The sequence below is a fragment of the Ranitomeya variabilis genome, chromosome 3 (genome assembly GCF_051348905.1).
Source record: "Ranitomeya variabilis isolate aRanVar5 chromosome 3, aRanVar5.hap1, whole genome shotgun sequence".
Taxonomy (NCBI): Eukaryota; Metazoa; Chordata; class Amphibia; order Anura; family Dendrobatidae; genus Ranitomeya; species Ranitomeya variabilis.
Window position 1 is genome coordinate 634,382,470 of NC_135234.1, and position 17,644 is coordinate 634,400,113.

Sequence of the window (17,644 nt, forward strand, 5' to 3'; positions counted from 1 at the left end):
TCTCTTCAAGAACTGCAATGAGAAATCCTATCTATCCCCTTATATGGATACATTTTGGTCAATGATTTTTAAACGATTTGGTCACGATGTACATTTTTACCATAATTGTGGTTTTTGTTTGAAAGGATTGAAAAAGATCAACATATTCCAACTTCTAGTAGAATACAGGAGAAAAAAAGAGTCTAATGCTAATAAATAAACAAATAGTCAATAACTTTATTAGATATCAAAATATGGGTACATACAGATAAAAACAGTGTAATAAATACACATGCGTATAAAAAGCAGAGCGATCAGGAAAAGTTAACACTGTAAGATACGTGACAAAAACTCCAAAAAACTAGTGAGTACCAGTATCACCTGTTGCACTACATGAGTATAGTTAGATAGAGTAAAAAATGCCTACTGTGGAAAAGTAGTCAGTGTTACATCCATATACTGTATATAGGGCTGACTCATAAGGTAGAGAAGCTTGAAACTATATGGCAGTACAGCTCCCAAGTGACCACTGCCTGCTGCAAATTCAGCTGAATAGTAACCATACCAGAGAAAGACAGAAGACTGAGCCTAGCAAAGCCGGACTAACAATCAAATGATGGAGGCAACGTGAACCACATTAACAGGCATAGTAACAACTAATAATTACCCATGTAGTGTGTAGCAGGTGTCCCGGATCTCACTCCCCAACGCACGTTTCGGTGCTGTTCCACCTTCTTCAAGGGGGCATGGTCTCAATAGTAACCAATCCCTCCCTTTTATGTCCGGCAGATGAGGACACCTGGTGTGTCAATGTCCAATGTAAAGCGCCAGCATAGCGCAGGCGCACGAGCCGTCCCCAGCCAGAAAGACATGCACCAATGCCTCATTATCTCCACAGCAAAGTCACATGGGGTGGGCGGCGCCAACCACCACCAACATGACAGAGCAAGCGAGGACGCAGTGACCAACAAGGGTGCAGTGACCAACAGACAAAGACGGCCGGTGCGCATGCGCCAGCAGGTATCATGGCAACATAGGCACATACTGGAATATCGCAAATATAATCAAAACTCATGAATATAATCATGTCTTCTATTGGAAAAACTCGTAAGTAAGCCCTGTATATCAGGGCAAACAGAAGGACATTAGAAAAATACAGCGATAACAGAACAACAAAAGCGGCCAGTGCGCATGTGCCAAGAATGTTAGAATGAGACAGATACATATCATCAATATAATCCAAACATATATAACACAGATTTAGAGTGTGCAAACAAGATCACCGCAAAAGGCGGCCCCATATAGATAAATATAATTGGTCACAAATAAAAATATATAATCATAAGCGATAGCACATCTGTAAGGCTACCCTACTAGTTCAGGTATGTGAGGCGACCGGCGCCTAGCCGCCACAACACACTGAAACAGAGTCGGAGCAATAACAGATGAGCATCGACCATACTAACAAATATAATACATGTAAATAACAATGTATATGCCAATCATATTCTAATATAAGGTACATATTACAAAAACAAATATACACCCGCAAATAGTAGATACAGATGGTTTCACAATGTAGGGCAGTCCCAATGCTGGAATCTCACTTATTTTCGCCACTTCTATATGTATATGAGGAATATATCCAGACAAAGTCTTCATATAGGCCTGAGGCAGCAGGCATCACCAGGATCGGGAGGTGCATCTTTGGGCAAACATATCATAGATAGTGGGAGGTATATGCTAACTGTAAATGATCACTGTAATTAAAAAATAAAAACATAAGTGCCAAAATTAAAAACAAAGAAACCATTAAAAATCAGACAGTAGTGATGAACGGCAAATAATGGAAACACATAAAGCAACAAGTGTTCACTTTGATCAGAGGAAAGAGGCAAATCCCTGGGACTCATTAAGACCGTGGGGGGACATTGTGCCCAGGATGGTGATCCATCTACACTCTTTCTGAGCAAGCAATCGTTTAATGTCCCCACCACGGATCCCCAGTTGGATGTGCTGAATGCCCCTGACCATAAAGGACCTCGGATCACTCTGATGGAAACACTTAAAATGCCTGGGGATCGTTTTTAGCAAAGTTAAATCAGTGACTGAGGCTGATGCGAGTATATCACGCACATGTTCACGAGTGCGCGTTTTTAATTGTCGTGATGTCAGGCCTATATATATTTTTTGACAGCCACATGTCGCATAATAGATTACCTGTGTAGTCGTACAGGTGATGTATTGCCTGATATTAAAGTTCCGTGTCCCATCAGATGAGGTGAAGACAGTCGTTCTCAAAATATTTTTACATGATATGCATCTGCCACAGGGAAAACAACCCTGTGGAGGCCCTCGCGAGTTAAATGGATTTTCAATATAGGGGACGTAATGACTGTTAACCAACATGTTACCCAAATTCTGGCTCCTTCTAGCTGTCATCAATGGACCTCTGGGTAGATGTTTTCATAGGATAGGGTCTGTCTGAAGAACACTCCAGTGACGTCTAAGGCTATCCCTCATTTGCATCCACTGACCATTGTATGTGGATATAAATCTGACTTGGTCGTCGCCTTTCTTATTTTTTGACTGCCCATGCAATAATGTAGAACGGTTACTTTTTTTAGCCCGTTGGTATCCCTGCTTGATGCAACGTTCGCTGTATCCACGCATCCGAAATCTGTCATGGAGGTCCGTCGCCTGAGTCTCAAACCTCTCCTCGGAGGAGCAAATGCGCCTCATTCTAAGAAATTGACCAACTGGGATGGCCCTGATGGTGGCTACTGGATGGCTTGAGCTGGCATGCAATAGTGCATTAACCGAGGTGGGCTTCCGATATACGTCAGTCTGTAATTGGAGATGTTCATCCACCAGTATTTTCACATCTAGGAAATCCACCTCGGTTTTGCTGCACCTGTATGTCAACTTTATATTGAATGGATTAGAGTTCAAGTCCTCCATAAAGCTCTGTAGCTGCTGCTCACTACCCTGCCACACAATGAATATGTCGTCTATATAGCGTAGCCAGCACTGCACATGGTCCGCGGCCTGGACGCCCTCTCCCCCAAAAACCTCCCTCTCCCAAAAACCTAGGAAAAGGTTGGCGAAAGAGGGCGCACAAGCCGCCCCCATGGCAGTGCCGCACCGCTGTAAATAGAAAACATCACGAAAGACGAAAAAGTTGTGGGTCAGGATATATTGGAGCAGCTCCAGAATAAATCCACACATCGGGCCATCCCAGTTGCTATTAGTGAGAAAAAAGCGTCACGCCTCAAGACCATCACCGCGTCGGATGCACGTATACAGCGACTCTACATCAACGGTTACGAGTAACATTTCCCCATCCAGAGACATACCATCTATTCTGGACAAAACGTCCATCATATCACGTGCATACGATGGTAGTGATTCCACAAGTGGCTTGAGGTAATAATCGATAAATTTGCAAACAGGCTCACAAAGTCCACCCAGACCGGACACAATAGGCCGTCCGGGCTGTGTCAACGGATCTTTGTGAATCTTAGGTGTAAAATATATGGTCGGAACTTTTGGAGCTTTCGTAAACAGACCATCCATAACTTTTTTAGGGATAATACCCTTATCACAAGCCTGCTGTAGAATCACTTCCAATTCGGCAGAGAAAGGCACTATGGGATTATGATCAAGGCGGCAATATGTTTTCTTATCTCTTAACTGCCTAGTCGGCTGGTTTTATAACAATATCCTTATAGCTCCTAAGATCTTTTAGGGCTATCCGCTGTCGAGCTGTTAAATTATCCATTTTACGTGTTGTAGGCAAATGCTGGAAATCTTCCATCACCAACCTAGTAAAAATGTCAACAGCGGGACAAACCGACAAGGGGGGAAAACGAGTGGACCGTGAATAAACAGACCGAGGAAACATACCTGTAGCTGGTAAATCTTGCTCAACTAGAAGTTCCTCCAAGGCTCTAAGGGCTTCTATTTCTGCTTGTTCGTTATTTGATTGCCCACCAATTTCTTTATTGTGTAGTTTTTTAAGAATGAATTTTCTTGAAAATAAAAATAAATCCTTTATAGCTGTAAAAGAATCAAAATTATTAGTTGGTGAAAAAGTTAAACCTTTGGAGAGAACCTCCAGTTGAGCATGAGTAAGGACATGTTCAGATAAATTGATTACCTCCAATTGATTAGTTTTATATTTTTTATCTTGCTTGTTGGAATATCCAACTTTACGCTTGGCCACTTGATTATCTTTAATGGGAAACATCTTATGAAGCTCGGCAGTCTTCAGATGTGATTTTGATGATTCCTCACTAGATGCATGAGAAGTCATGGATGCAGACGCAGATCTCCTCCTTGATCCCTTCTTATATTGACGTGATTTTCTATTCCACCTATATACTGTATTGGACTGCTTATCTCCAACATCCTGCTGAAATTTAGCAGTCTTGGTGACACATATCTCTTTCTCCCATCTCTGAAATTCTTTGTCAATTTCACTGTTAAGTCCTTGTAGTTCTATTTCAGATGGATCACGCTTCAATATATTTTGCAAAATCTCAATTTCTCTATCCAGGGACTCTATGGTATCTTTATTGAGTTGAGCTAATAACTCCATAAAGCCCTTTGAGCATATGGTAGCATGCTCTTCCCATTTCTGCCTAAAGACTATATCTTCCACCTCAAATGATGGGAACACTTGGACTCTCAGACCCCTCGGCGTTAAGCCTGTTTCAATATATTTATTTAGGAAAGTGCGATTTCACCAGATCCGTGTGCGTATATGTAATAAATCTTTAAATTTCTTAATTGCTTCATGTATATCCCTGCCGTCATCTGCTACCACTGATTTGGAATTGTCACAGAACACTTCATTTATACGTAACAGCCATGATTGCTCACGTGCTTTATAATCCATGGCTGCTTTGGAACTGGAAGCTGTGAGGAACATAGAAAGCATCAATTTGAAAAATAGCCCCAAAGACATATTAATCTGGTATCGTTACCATGCGTATAGTCACATATACATGCTAAATTGCATAATGAAAAGCAAAAGGCGATTCAAACAAATAGTAGAATACAGGAGAAAAAAAGAGTCTAATGCTAATAAATAAACAATAGTCAATAACTTTATTAGATATCAAAATATGGGTACATACAGATAAAAACAGTGTAATAAATACACATGCGTATAAAAAGCAGAGCAATCAGGAAAAGTTAACACTGTAAGATACGTGACAAAAACTCCAAAAAACTAGTGAGTACCAGTATCACCTGTTGCACTACATGAGTATAGTTAGATAGAGTAAAAAATGCCTACTGTGGAAAAGTAGTCAGTGTTACATCCATATATATAGGGCTGACTCATAAGGTAGAGAAGCTTGAAACTATATGGCAGTACAGCTCCCAAGTGACCACTGCCTGCTGCAAATTCAGCTGAATAGTAACCATACCAGAGGTGCTCTGCACCTTTCATTATGGCCCCATAGATGCTCCACATAAAGCTGTGCCACATATAATGCTCTGCACCCTTCATTATGGTCCCATAGATGCTCCACATAAAGCTGTGCCACATATAATGCTCTGCACCGTTCATAATGGTCCCATAGATGCTACACAGAAAGCTGTGCCACATATAATGCTCTGCACCATTCATTATGGTCCCATAGATGCTCCACAGAAAGCTGTGCCATATATAATGCTCTGCACCGTTCATTATGGCCCCATAGATGCTCCATAGAAAGCTGTGCCATATATAATGCTCTGCACCGTTCATTATGGCCCCATAGATGCTCCATAGAAAGCTGTGCCATATAGAATGCTCCGCACCGTTCATTATGGCCCCATAGATGCTCCACAGAAAGCTGTGCCATATATAATGCTCTGCACCATTCATTATGGTCCCATAGATGCTCCACATAAAGCTGTGCCATATATAATGCTCTGCACCGTTCAGTGTGGCCCCATAGATGCTCCATAGAAAGCTGTGCCATATATAATGCTCTGCACCGTTCATTATGGTCCCATAGATGCTCCACAGAAAGCTGTGCCACATATAATGCTCTGCACCGTTCATTATGGCCCCATAGATGCTCCATATAAATCTGTGCAATATACAGGTCCTTCTCAAAAAATTAGCATATAGTGTTAAATTTCATTATTTACCATAATGTAATGATTACAATTAAACTTTCATATATTATAGATTCATTATACACCAACTGAAATTTGTCAGGTCTTTTATTGTTTTAATACTGATGATTTTGGCATACAACTCCTGAAAACCCAAAAAACCTGTCTCAATAAATTAGCATATTTCACCCGGCCAATCAAATAAAAGTGTTTTTTAATAACAAACAAAAAAACCATCAAATAATAATGTTCAGTTATGCACTCAATACTTGGTCGAGAATCCTTTGGCAGAAATGACTGCTTCAATGCGGCGTGGCATGGAGGCAATCAGCCTGTGACACTGCTGAGATGTTATGGAGGCCCAGGATGCTTCAATAGCGGCCTTAAGCTCATCCAGAGTGTTGGGTCTTGCGTCTCTCAACTTTCTCTTCACAATATCCCACAGATTCTCTATGGGGTTCAGGTCAGGAGAGTTGGCAGGCCAATTGAGCACAGTAATACCATGGTCAGTAAACCATTTACCAGTGGTTTTGGCACTGTGAGCAGGTGCCAGGTCGTGCTGGAAAATGAAATCTTCATCTCCATAAAGCATTTCAGCCGATGGAAGCATGAAGTGCTCCAAAATCTCCTGATAGCTAGCTGCATTGACCCTGCCCTTGATGAAACACAGTGGACCAACACCAGCAGCTGACATGGCACCCACACCATCACTGACTGTGGGTACTTGACACTGGACTTCAGGCATTTTGGCATTTCCTTCTCCCCAGTCTTCCTCCAGACTCTGGCACCTTGATTTCCGAATGACATGCAAAATTTGCTTTCATCAGAAAAAAGTACTTGGGACCACTTAGCAACAGTCCAGTGCTGCTTCTCTGTAGCCCAGGTCAGGCGCTTCTGCCGCTGTTTATGGTTCAATAGTGGCTTTACCTGGGGAATGCGGCACCTGTAGCCCATTTCCTGCACACGCCTGTGCACGGTGGCTCTGGATGTTTCCACACCAGACTCAGTCCACAATCTTCCTCAGGGTCCGGTCACCTCTTCTCGTTGTACAGCGTTTTCTGCCACATTGTTTCCTTCCAACAGACTTACCATTGAGGTGCCTTGATACAGCACTCTGGGAACAGCCTATTTGTTGAGAAATTTCTTTCTGGGTCTTACCCTCTTGCTTGAGGGTGTCAATGATGGCCTTCTTGACATCTGTCAGGTCGCTAGTCTTACCCATGATGGGGGTTTTGAGTAATGAACCAGGCAGGGAGTTTTTAAAAGCCTCAGGTATCTTTTGCATGTGTTTAGAGTTAATTAGTTGATTCAGAAGATTAGGGTAATAGGTCGTTTAGAGAACCTTTTCTTGATATGCTAATTTATTGAGACAGGTTTTTTGGGTTTTCAGGAGTTGTATGCCAAAATCATCAGTATTAAAACAATAAAAGACCTGACAAATTTCAGTTGGTGGATAATGAATCTATAATATATGAAAGTTTAATTGTAATCATTACATTATGGTAAATAATGAAATTTAACACTATATGCTAATTTTTTGAGAAGGACCTGTATAATGCTGCTGCTGCTGCAATAAAAAAAAAAATGACATACTCACCTCTCTTGCTGCCCGCAGCTCCTCAGCGTCCGGTCTCGGCATCTCTCCGCACTGACTGTTCAGGCAGAGGGCGGCGCGCACACTAGTACGTCATCGCGCCCTCTAACCTGAACAGTCAGAGCAAGAGGACGCGGAAGACAGAGCGGCGCCCGGCGTGTGGAACGCGGACAGGTAACTATGACATACTTACCTGCTCCCGGCGTCCCTGGCTCCTTATCCCGGACAGCTGGTCTCCGGGTGCTGCAGCCTCTTCCTCTGTCAGCGGTCAGCGTTACCGCTCATTAGAGGAATGAATATGCGGCTCCACCCCTATGGGAGTGGAGTCCATATTCATAACTTTAATGAGCGGTCCCACGTGACCGCTGAACAGGGGACGAGCTGCGGCACCGAAGACCGTGGGATGGGCAGGGGGAGCGCCAGGAGCGCCGGGACTAGGTGAGTATGCGACAGTCCTCTCTCCCCCTCACCCGCCGACCCCACCGCTGATTATGACTCGAGTATAAGCCGAGAGGGGCACTTTCAAATTTGGGCTGAAAATCTCAGCTTATACTCGAGTATATACGGTAATTAAAAGATTAGTTTTTAGTTTTAACAATTAGTGTTTCAATGTGCCACATATTGGGGTCTATTGTGAATACTTTGGAAACCATTCACTTACTAAAGACCAAAATATTACATTTATTCTATATATTCTGTTTTATGATTCCTATTATACAGTGGTCTGTAAAAGTTTGGGCATCCCTGGTCAAATTTACTGCTAGTGTGAACAGTTAAGCAAGTTGAAGATGAAATAATCTCTAAAAGGTGTAACGTTAAAGATGATGCATTTCCTTTGCATTTTAGACAAAATAAGTCAAGTTTTACTTTTTAAAGGGAACCTGTCACCCCCAAAATCGATGGTGAGGTAAGCTCACCGTCATCAGGGGCTTATCTACAGCATTCTGTAATGCCGTAGATAAGCCCCCGATGTTACCTGAAAGATAAGAAAAAGACGTTAGAGGCAGTCCTGCTGCGGTCCGGTCAAATGGGTGACTCAGGTCCGCTCCGGCGACTCCTATCTTTATTCCATGACGTCCTCTTCTGGTCTTCACGCCACGGCTCCGGCGCAGGCATACTTTGTCTGCCCTGTTGAGGGCAGAGCAAAGTACTGCAGTGCGCAGGCGCCGGGCCTCTCTGACCTTTCCGGCGCCTGCGCACTGCAGTACTTTGCTCTGCCCTCAACAGGGCAGACAAAGTACGCCTGCGCCGGAGCCGCAGCGTGAAGACCAGAAGAGGACGTCATGGAATGAAGATGGGAGGCGCTGTACCGGACCTGAGACACCCATCGGAGCGGACCACCCCGGGTGAGTATAATCTAACGTCTTTTTCTCCTCTTTCAGGTAACATCGACGGCTTATCTACAGCATTACAGAATGCTGCAGATAAGCCCCTGATGACGGTGAGCTTACCTCACCATCAATTTTGGGGGTGACAGGTTCCCTTTAAATACTACAAAAAGGAAAATGGGCCGATGCTAAAGTTTGGGCTACCTTGGAGATTGTGTGCTCGGATAATTTTGACCAAGGTTTCAGACCTTTATTAGCCTCTAACCTAATGCAAAAAAACAGCAGCCATTGGTTCTTCTTCACAGCTGGCTAGCACTCAGAAAATGAGAATGGTGGAGGCCCACAAAGCAGGAGAAGGCTATAAGAAGATAGCAAAGTGGTTTCAAGTTGCACTTTTCTCAGTTCAAAATGTAATTAAGAAATGGCAGTAAACAGGAACAGTGGAGGTCAAGATAAGGTCTGGAATACCAAGTAAACGTCAGTGAGAGCTGCTCGTAGAATTGCTAGAGAGGCAAATCAGAACCCTTGCTTGACAGCGAAAGACCTTCAAAACGATTTGATAGACTCTGGAGTTGTGGTACATTGTTCTACTGTTCAGACACATCTGCACCAATATGGCCTTCTTAAAAGAGTCATCAGAAGAAAACCTCTACTGCATCCTCTTCATAAAATTAAACCTCAGAATTATGTAAAGAAATATCTAAACAAGCCTGATTGATGAGGTTAAAATAGAACTCTTTGGCTGCAATGATCAAAGGTACGTGTGGAGGGTCCCCAATGCCCTCCAACCAAGCAGCATTCACATATGTGAAAGCTATCTCCTAAACTTCTGGTCATGCACAGTGCGCTCCTCTGAAGCCAGGAAGCGTACACCTTGCTTCAGAGACGCAGTGACGCTGCAGGAATGAGCGGTGTGCATGCGCTAGATTTGCATCAGCGGCGATTACGCAGCTCGTGGAAATTACACTGTGTGCAGAATTATTAGTCAAGTTGTTTTTTGATCACTTTTTATACATGTTGTCCTACTCCAAACTGTTCATGCTTGAGAGCCAACTACCAATTAAGTAAATCAGGTGATGTGCATCTCTGTAATGAGGAGGGGTGTTGTCTAATGACATCAAATTCCTATATAAGGTGTGCTTAATTATTAGGCAACTTCCTTTCCTTTGGCAAAATGGGTCAGAAGAGAGATTTGACGAGCTCTGAAAAGTCCAAAATTGTGAGATGTCTTGCAGAGGGATGCAGCAGTCTTGAAATTGCCAAACATTTGAAGCGTGATCACCAATCAAGCGTTTCATGGCAAATAGCCAACAGGTATGCAAGAAGCGTGTTGGGCAAAAAAGGCACAAAATAACTGCCCATGAATTGAGGAAAATCAAGCGAGAAGCTGCCAAGATGCCATTTACCACCAGTTCTGCCATATTTCAGAGCTGCAACGAAACTGGAGTAACAAAAAGCACAAGGTGTGCAATACTCAGGGACATGGCCAAGGTAAGGAAGGCTGAAAAACTACCACCTTTGAACAAGAAACATAAGATAAAACGTCAAGACTGGGCCAAGAAATATCTTAAGACTGACTTTTCAAAGGATTTATGGACTGATGAAATGAGAGTGACTCTTGATGGGCCAGAGGCTGGATCAGTAAAGGGCAGAGAGCTCCACTCTGACTCAGACGCCAGCAAGGTGGAGGTGGGGTACTGGTATGGACTGGCATCATCAAAGATGAACTTGTAGGACCTTTTCGGGTTGATGATGGAGTGAAGCTCAACTCCCAGACCTACTGCCAGTTTCTGGAAGACAACTTCTTCAAGCAGTGGTACAGGAAGAAGTCAGTATCGTTCAAGAAAAACGTGATTTTCATGCAGGATAATGCTCCTTCACATGCCTCCAACTACTCCACAGTGTGGCTGGCCAGTAAAGGTCTCAAAGAAGCAAAAATAATGACATGGCCCCTTGTTCACCTGATCTGAACCCCATAGAGAACCAGTGGTCCCTCATAAAATGTGAGATCTACAGGGAGGGAAAACAGTACACCTCTCGGAACAGTGTCTGGGAGGCTGTGGTGGCTGCTGCACGCAATGTTGATCGTAAACAGATCAAGCAACTGACAGAATCTATGGATGGAAGGCTGTTGAGTGTCATCATAAAGATGGCTATATTGGTCACTAATTTTTTGGGGTTTTGTTTTTGCATGTCAGAAATGTTTATTTCTAAATTTTGTGCAGTGATATTGGTTTACCTGGTGAAAATAAACAAGTGATATGGGAATATATTTGTTTTTTATAAAGTTGCCTAATAATTCTGTACAGTAATAGTTACCTGCACAAACAGATATCCTCCTAAGATAGCCAAATCTAAAAAAAAAAACCACTCCAACTTCCAAAAATATTAAGCTTTGATATTTATGAGTCTTTTGGGTTGATTGAGAACATAGTTGTTGATCAATAATAAAAATAATCCTCTAAAATACAACTTGCCTAATAATTCTGCACACAGTGTATGTTATCGCACCCACAGGGGAGTGATAGCATGGAAAGAGGACTGTCTAGGCTGGAGCAACCAATGCCCCATCGACTAGTCATAGTCCTAATTACCATAGCAAACAGGGACATTATAAATGCTTTTTTTATACCTTGTTTTCACTGCATAATGTTATACAGGGCTCTTTAGGCAGGGGATTTGCTCATACATAGATGAATGCTGCTGGGTTGGAGGGTATGGCGGACCAGATAGGTTCCTTTTAAGCATGGGGGTGGATCAATCATGCTTTGGTTTTCTGTTGCAGCGGATGGCACGGGGAACATTTCACGGGTAGAGGAAAGAATGGATTCAATTAAATTTCAACAAATTCTTGATGCAAACATAACACCATCTGTAAAAAAGCTGAAATTGAAAAGAGGATGGCTTCTACAAATGGATAATGATCCTAAACACACATCAAAATTCCCAATATAGACTACCTCAAAAGGCGCAAGCTGAAGGTTTTACAATGGCCCTCTCAGTCCCCTGATCTGAAAATCATTGAAAATCTGTGGCTAGATCTCAAAATAGCAGTGCATGCAAGACAACCCAGGAATCTCACAGAACTGGAAGAATTTTCCAAGGAAGAATGGATGAAAATCCCTCAAACAAGAATTGAAAGACTTGCCTAGCTACAAAAAGCATTTACAAACTATGATACTTTCAAAAGGGGACGCTACTAGGTACTAACCTTGCATGGTGCCCATACTTTTGTTTGCATTGGACCATTTTCCTTTTTTGTAATTTTTAATATGTAAAAGATGTGTATATATATATGCCTATAATACAAACATAAAAGTGTCATCTTGTATCAATGCCCTGACATACAGCTCTGGCAAATATTAAGAGACTACTGCAAAATTTTCAGTTTGTCTGATTTTTCTCTTTATAGGTGTATTTTTGTGTAAAATGTAAATAACTCTTTTATTCTATAAACTACTGACAACATATCTCCGAAGTTCCAAGCAATAAATGTTGTATTTTCTGAAAATGTGAAATGGTCAAAATAAAAAAAAAATCCCAGTGCTTACAGACCTCAAATAATGAAAAAAAAGAACAAGTTCATAATCATTTAGAAACAACAATACTAATGTTTTAACTCAGGAAGAGTTCAGACATCAATATTTTGTGGAATAACCATGATGTTTAATCACAGCTTTCATGAGTCTTGGCATACTTTCCACCAGTCTTTCACACTGCTTTTGGGTGAACTTATGCCACTCCTGGTACAAAAATGTAAGCAGTTTTTCTTTGATGGCTTGTGACTATCCATCTTCCTCTTGATTACATTCCAGAGGTTTTCAATAGGGTTTCAGGTCTGGAGATTGGGCTGGCCATGACAGGGATTTGATGTGGTGATCCTTCATCCACACCTTGGCGCATTGTCTTGCTGGAAAAACCAGTCCTCAGAGTTGGAGAACATTGCCTGAGCAGAAGGAATCAACTGTTTTTCCAGGATAACCTTGTATGCGGCTTGATTCATACGTCCTTCGCAAAGATTTACCTGCCCAATTCCAGCCTTGCTGAAGCATCCCCAGATCATCACCGATCCTCCACCAAATTTCACAGTGGGTGTAAGACACTGTGGCTTGTACACTTCTCCAGGTCTCCGTCTAACCATTAGACGACCAGGTGTTGGGCAAAGCTGAAAATTAGACTCATCAGAGATTACCTTACTCCAGTCCTTTATGGTCCAATGCTTATGGTCTTTGGCAAACTTCAGCCTGGCTCTCCTTTGCTACTCATTGATAAAAGGCTTTTTTCTAGCTTTACATGACTGGAGTCCTGCCTCTAGGAGCCTGTTACGAACTGTTCTTGCCGTGCACTTCACCCCAGCTGCCATTTGCCATTCCTTTTGTAGGTCACTTGATGTCATCCTGCAATTGCTGAGTGACATTCGAATAAGATGACTGTCATCCGGTCAGTGGAGAGTCGTTTTTGCCCTCTGCGGGTCTGCAGCTTTGTTGTCCCCAATGTCTGCTGCTTGACATTGTTGTAATGGACTGCCGTCTTAGAAATTTTAAGGATGGAGGAAACATGACACTCACTGTATCCCTCTGCTAGTAAAGCCAGAATCAAGCCCTTCTTTTCCTCACTCAAAACTTTTCTTTTCCACTCCTTTGGCATGGTTAAAAAGTATTTTTTCATTCCTATTACTTTTGGGATATTCCTAGCACTTGTTTTGCAATCCAGCTTGTCCTATTGCAAGAGGATTGTGAACACCACAGCAGTGTTTTTTATACTTTCCTTTGTTAAATAAGATTTGGTTCAGGTGATCACCTAATCAGAAGCACATTAAGTAGAATGAGGTGTACTCTGGTTGGAATTCAACTGACAATGGAATGGAATGGCTGCCAGACATGTAGAGAAGCTGATTTTTCTAAAACTGTGCAGTGGTCTCTTAATTTTTGCCAGAGCTGCATGTATAGAATAGTATACGTCTCAGGACAAAGTGAACTCTAATTTTTCTTTTCATAAATTGTATTAGTAAACACAGTTGAGGGACACATACAATCCACCTGCCCAAAGGGCTAAACGACATCTATAGTAAAATATAGTAGTCAGAGCAAGAGACGCCCCCTGAGGAAGCAGAACAAAATGTGCATCAGGGTGGAGGGACATGGGACCTAAGCTTCTGTCAGTGACCTAGGCGAGTATGACTTTTGTGCTATTATCTGCACTGGCAGCTACCTTAAGGGTATGTGTCCACGGTCAGTAATCGCTGCGTGTTTGACGCTGCAGCGTCAAACACGCAGCGTCCAGATGTTCCAGCATAGTGGAGGGGATTTTTTGAAATCCCGTGTCCACTGTGCGTGGAAACACGCACGCGGCAGGCCTGCGACTCCGGACATGCTGCGCGTCTTTTCAAATCGCAGCATGTCCGTACACCTTGCGGGGACGCAGCGTCCCCGCAAGGCATAACACAGGGCGCTATGGGAGGGGGGCGATGATCCCGGATGTGTACAGTTAACACATCCGGCATCATCGCGTCCAAAAAGGGGGCGGGGCTTAGCGCCGAGTGGCTTCGCCGCTCCGGCGATACCGCCGGCCATCCTGAACGTGGACACGCAGCCTTAGTGATCACTATATCCTATGCACTGACGCTAACTATATGTATACAGGATAGAACTATACATCTATGGTATAGTACCTATAGTACCCATTTGCTTTGACTACTATATTTTACTGTAGATGTCATATACCCCTTTGGTCAGGTCCATTGTATGTATCCTTCAACTGTGTGGCGCCTGTTTTTTAATTTTTGTATATTATTCTACTAATAAAACTTAATAAACTGCAAAGGCTTTAGCGTTCACTTTTTGTCCTGGGACATACACTATTATACACACGTCTCAGAGCAATTATATAATAGTCTTGAAGAGCAATCCCCATATGATATTTACCCACAGATTCAGAGGATGTTCTATGGATTGATTCTATTCTTATGACCAAGTTGAAACACTTACTGTGTTGCAGTGACGTCTAGTTAAAAAAAAATGCATTACCACTCTATAGTTTTATTTTTTAAATGGAACCGTATGATATTCGTCAGACTTTTATTAAAAGTTTATGTCAAGAGCTTTAACTGGTGTATGCAAAGAGTATGTTCAAGCAAAGTTTTTTTTCCATGTGTTTTTTGTAGCAAAAATCCTATAACTCTCCTGTAAAAACATGTTTTTTTTAGTTTTTTGCAGTTTCAGGGTATGTATACACATCTTTTAAACTCAGGCAAACATACTGAGTTATTGAAGCAGAAGACAAATTTATTTTCTTCCTGATGCGTCTTTTGTTGTTTCCTGAGCATTTCTCCGACTGGTTTGGTCTCCAACGATTTTTATTTTATTTTCAGGTTTTCGTGACTTTTTTTTATTGTCGTTTTTTCACTCCATTGAACAATGAAAAAGCCGCTAGTGATTTTTTTTTTTAAAGCAAAAATTATGTCAAAATCATCCAAGACGTCTGGCCTTTGAGATTTCGTATTGACTTGTTTGCGTAAATACAGAGCATCTTCCGAGCAAGAAAACATCTGAAGAATTGTCAGGTTTCCTAAAAGACTGAACATGTGAAGAGCAAGTAATTTTTATATAGAAATGCATTATTTCATTCTTATGGCTTATCTGATAAGTTTTTTTTTTTTTTTTTTTAGGTGGCATCAATCAGAAAACCTGCCTGAAAAAGATGTTGTGTGCACATTCTTCAAGAAGAGTTTCTGCGCCAAACAATCCTGAAAAAAATCCTCAGTGTAAACTGAGGAATAAAGGAATTCCAAAAGGAATAAAAAGTCTGAAAATAATCTATGTATATATTTCATTTGTTAAAGTTTCCAACTGTGCTGATCTTTTTAATCATAGACCGGTGACAGGGACAAGGGGGCATCCTCTACGTCTGGAGGAAAAAAGGTTTAAGCATAATAATAGACGCGGATTCTTTACTGTAAGAGCAGTGAGACTATGGAACTCTCTGCCGTATGATGTTGTAATGAGTGACTCATTGCTTCAATTTAAGAGGGGACTGGATACCTTTCTGGAAAAGTATAATATTACAGGGTATATATATTAGATTCCTTGATAAGGCGTTGATCCAGGGAACTAGTCTGATTGCCGTATGTGGGGTCGGGAAGGAATTTTTTTCCCCATGATGGAGCTTACTCTTACCACATGGGGTTTTTTTGCCTTCCCCTGGATTAACATGTTAGGGCATGCTAGGCTATGGGTTGAACTAGATGGACTTAAAGTCTTCCTTCAACCTTAATAACTATGTAACTATGTAACTATAATATACAGTCATGGACAAAAATTTTGAGAATGAGACAAATATTAATTTTTCCAAAGTCTACTGCTTCATTTTTTCTAATGGCAATTTGCATATACTCCTGAATGTCAGAGTGATCAGCTTAACAGCAATTACTGTACTTGCAAAGTCAATATTTGCCCAGAAAATGAACTTTAACCCCCAAAACACATTTCAACATCATTGCAGTCCTGCCTTAAAAGGAGCAGCTAACATCGTTTTAGTGATTGATCCATTAACACAGGTGTGGGTGTTGATGAGGACAGGGCTGGCGATCAATCAGTCATGATTGAGTAAGAATTACATCACTGGACACTTTAAAAGGAGGCTGGTGCTTGGTATCATTGTTTCTCTTCAGTTAACCATGGTTCTCTCTAAAGAAACACGTGCAGCCATCATTGCACTGCACAAAAATGGCCTAACAGGGAAGAGTATCGCAGCTACAAAGATTGCACCTCAGTCAACAATCTATCGCATCATCAAGAACTTCAAGGAGAGATCTTCCATTGTTGTCAAAAAGGCTCCAGGGCGCCCAAGAAAGACCAGCAAGCGCCAGGACCGTATCTTAAAACTGTTTCAGCTGCGGGATCGGACTACCAGCAGTGCCGAGCTTGCTCAGGAATGGCAGCAGGCTGGTGTGAGTGCTTCTGCACGCACTGTGAGGCGGAGACTCTTTGAGCAAGGCCTGGTTTCAAGGAGGGCAGCAAAGAAGCCACTTCTCTCCAGAAAAAACATCAGGGACCGACTGATATTCTGCAAAAAGTACAGGGAGTGGACTGCTGATGACTGGGGCAAAGTCATTTTCTCTGATGAATCCCCTTTTCGATTGTTTGGGACATCTGGAAAACAGCTTATTCGGAGAAGAGGTGAGCGCTACCACCAGTCTTGTCTCATACCAACTGTAAAGCATCCTGAAACCATTCATGTGGGGTTGCTTCTCAGCCAAGGGAATCGTCTCACTCACAGTATTGCCTAAAAACACAGCCATGAATAAAGAATGGTACCAGAATGTCCTCCAAGAGCAACTTCTCCCAACCGTCCAAGAGCAGTTTGGCGCCCAACAATGCCTTTTCCAGCATGATGGAGCACCTTGCCATAAAGCAAAGGTGATAACTAAATGGCTCATGGAACAAAACAGAGATTTTGGGTCCATGGCCTGGAAACTCCCCAGATCTTAATCCCATTGAGAACTTGTGGTCAATCATCAAGAGACGGGTGGACAAACAAAAACCAACAAATTCTGGCAAAATGCAAGCATTGATTATGCAAGAATGGACTGCTATCAGTCAGGATTTGGTCCAGAAGTTGATTGAGAGCA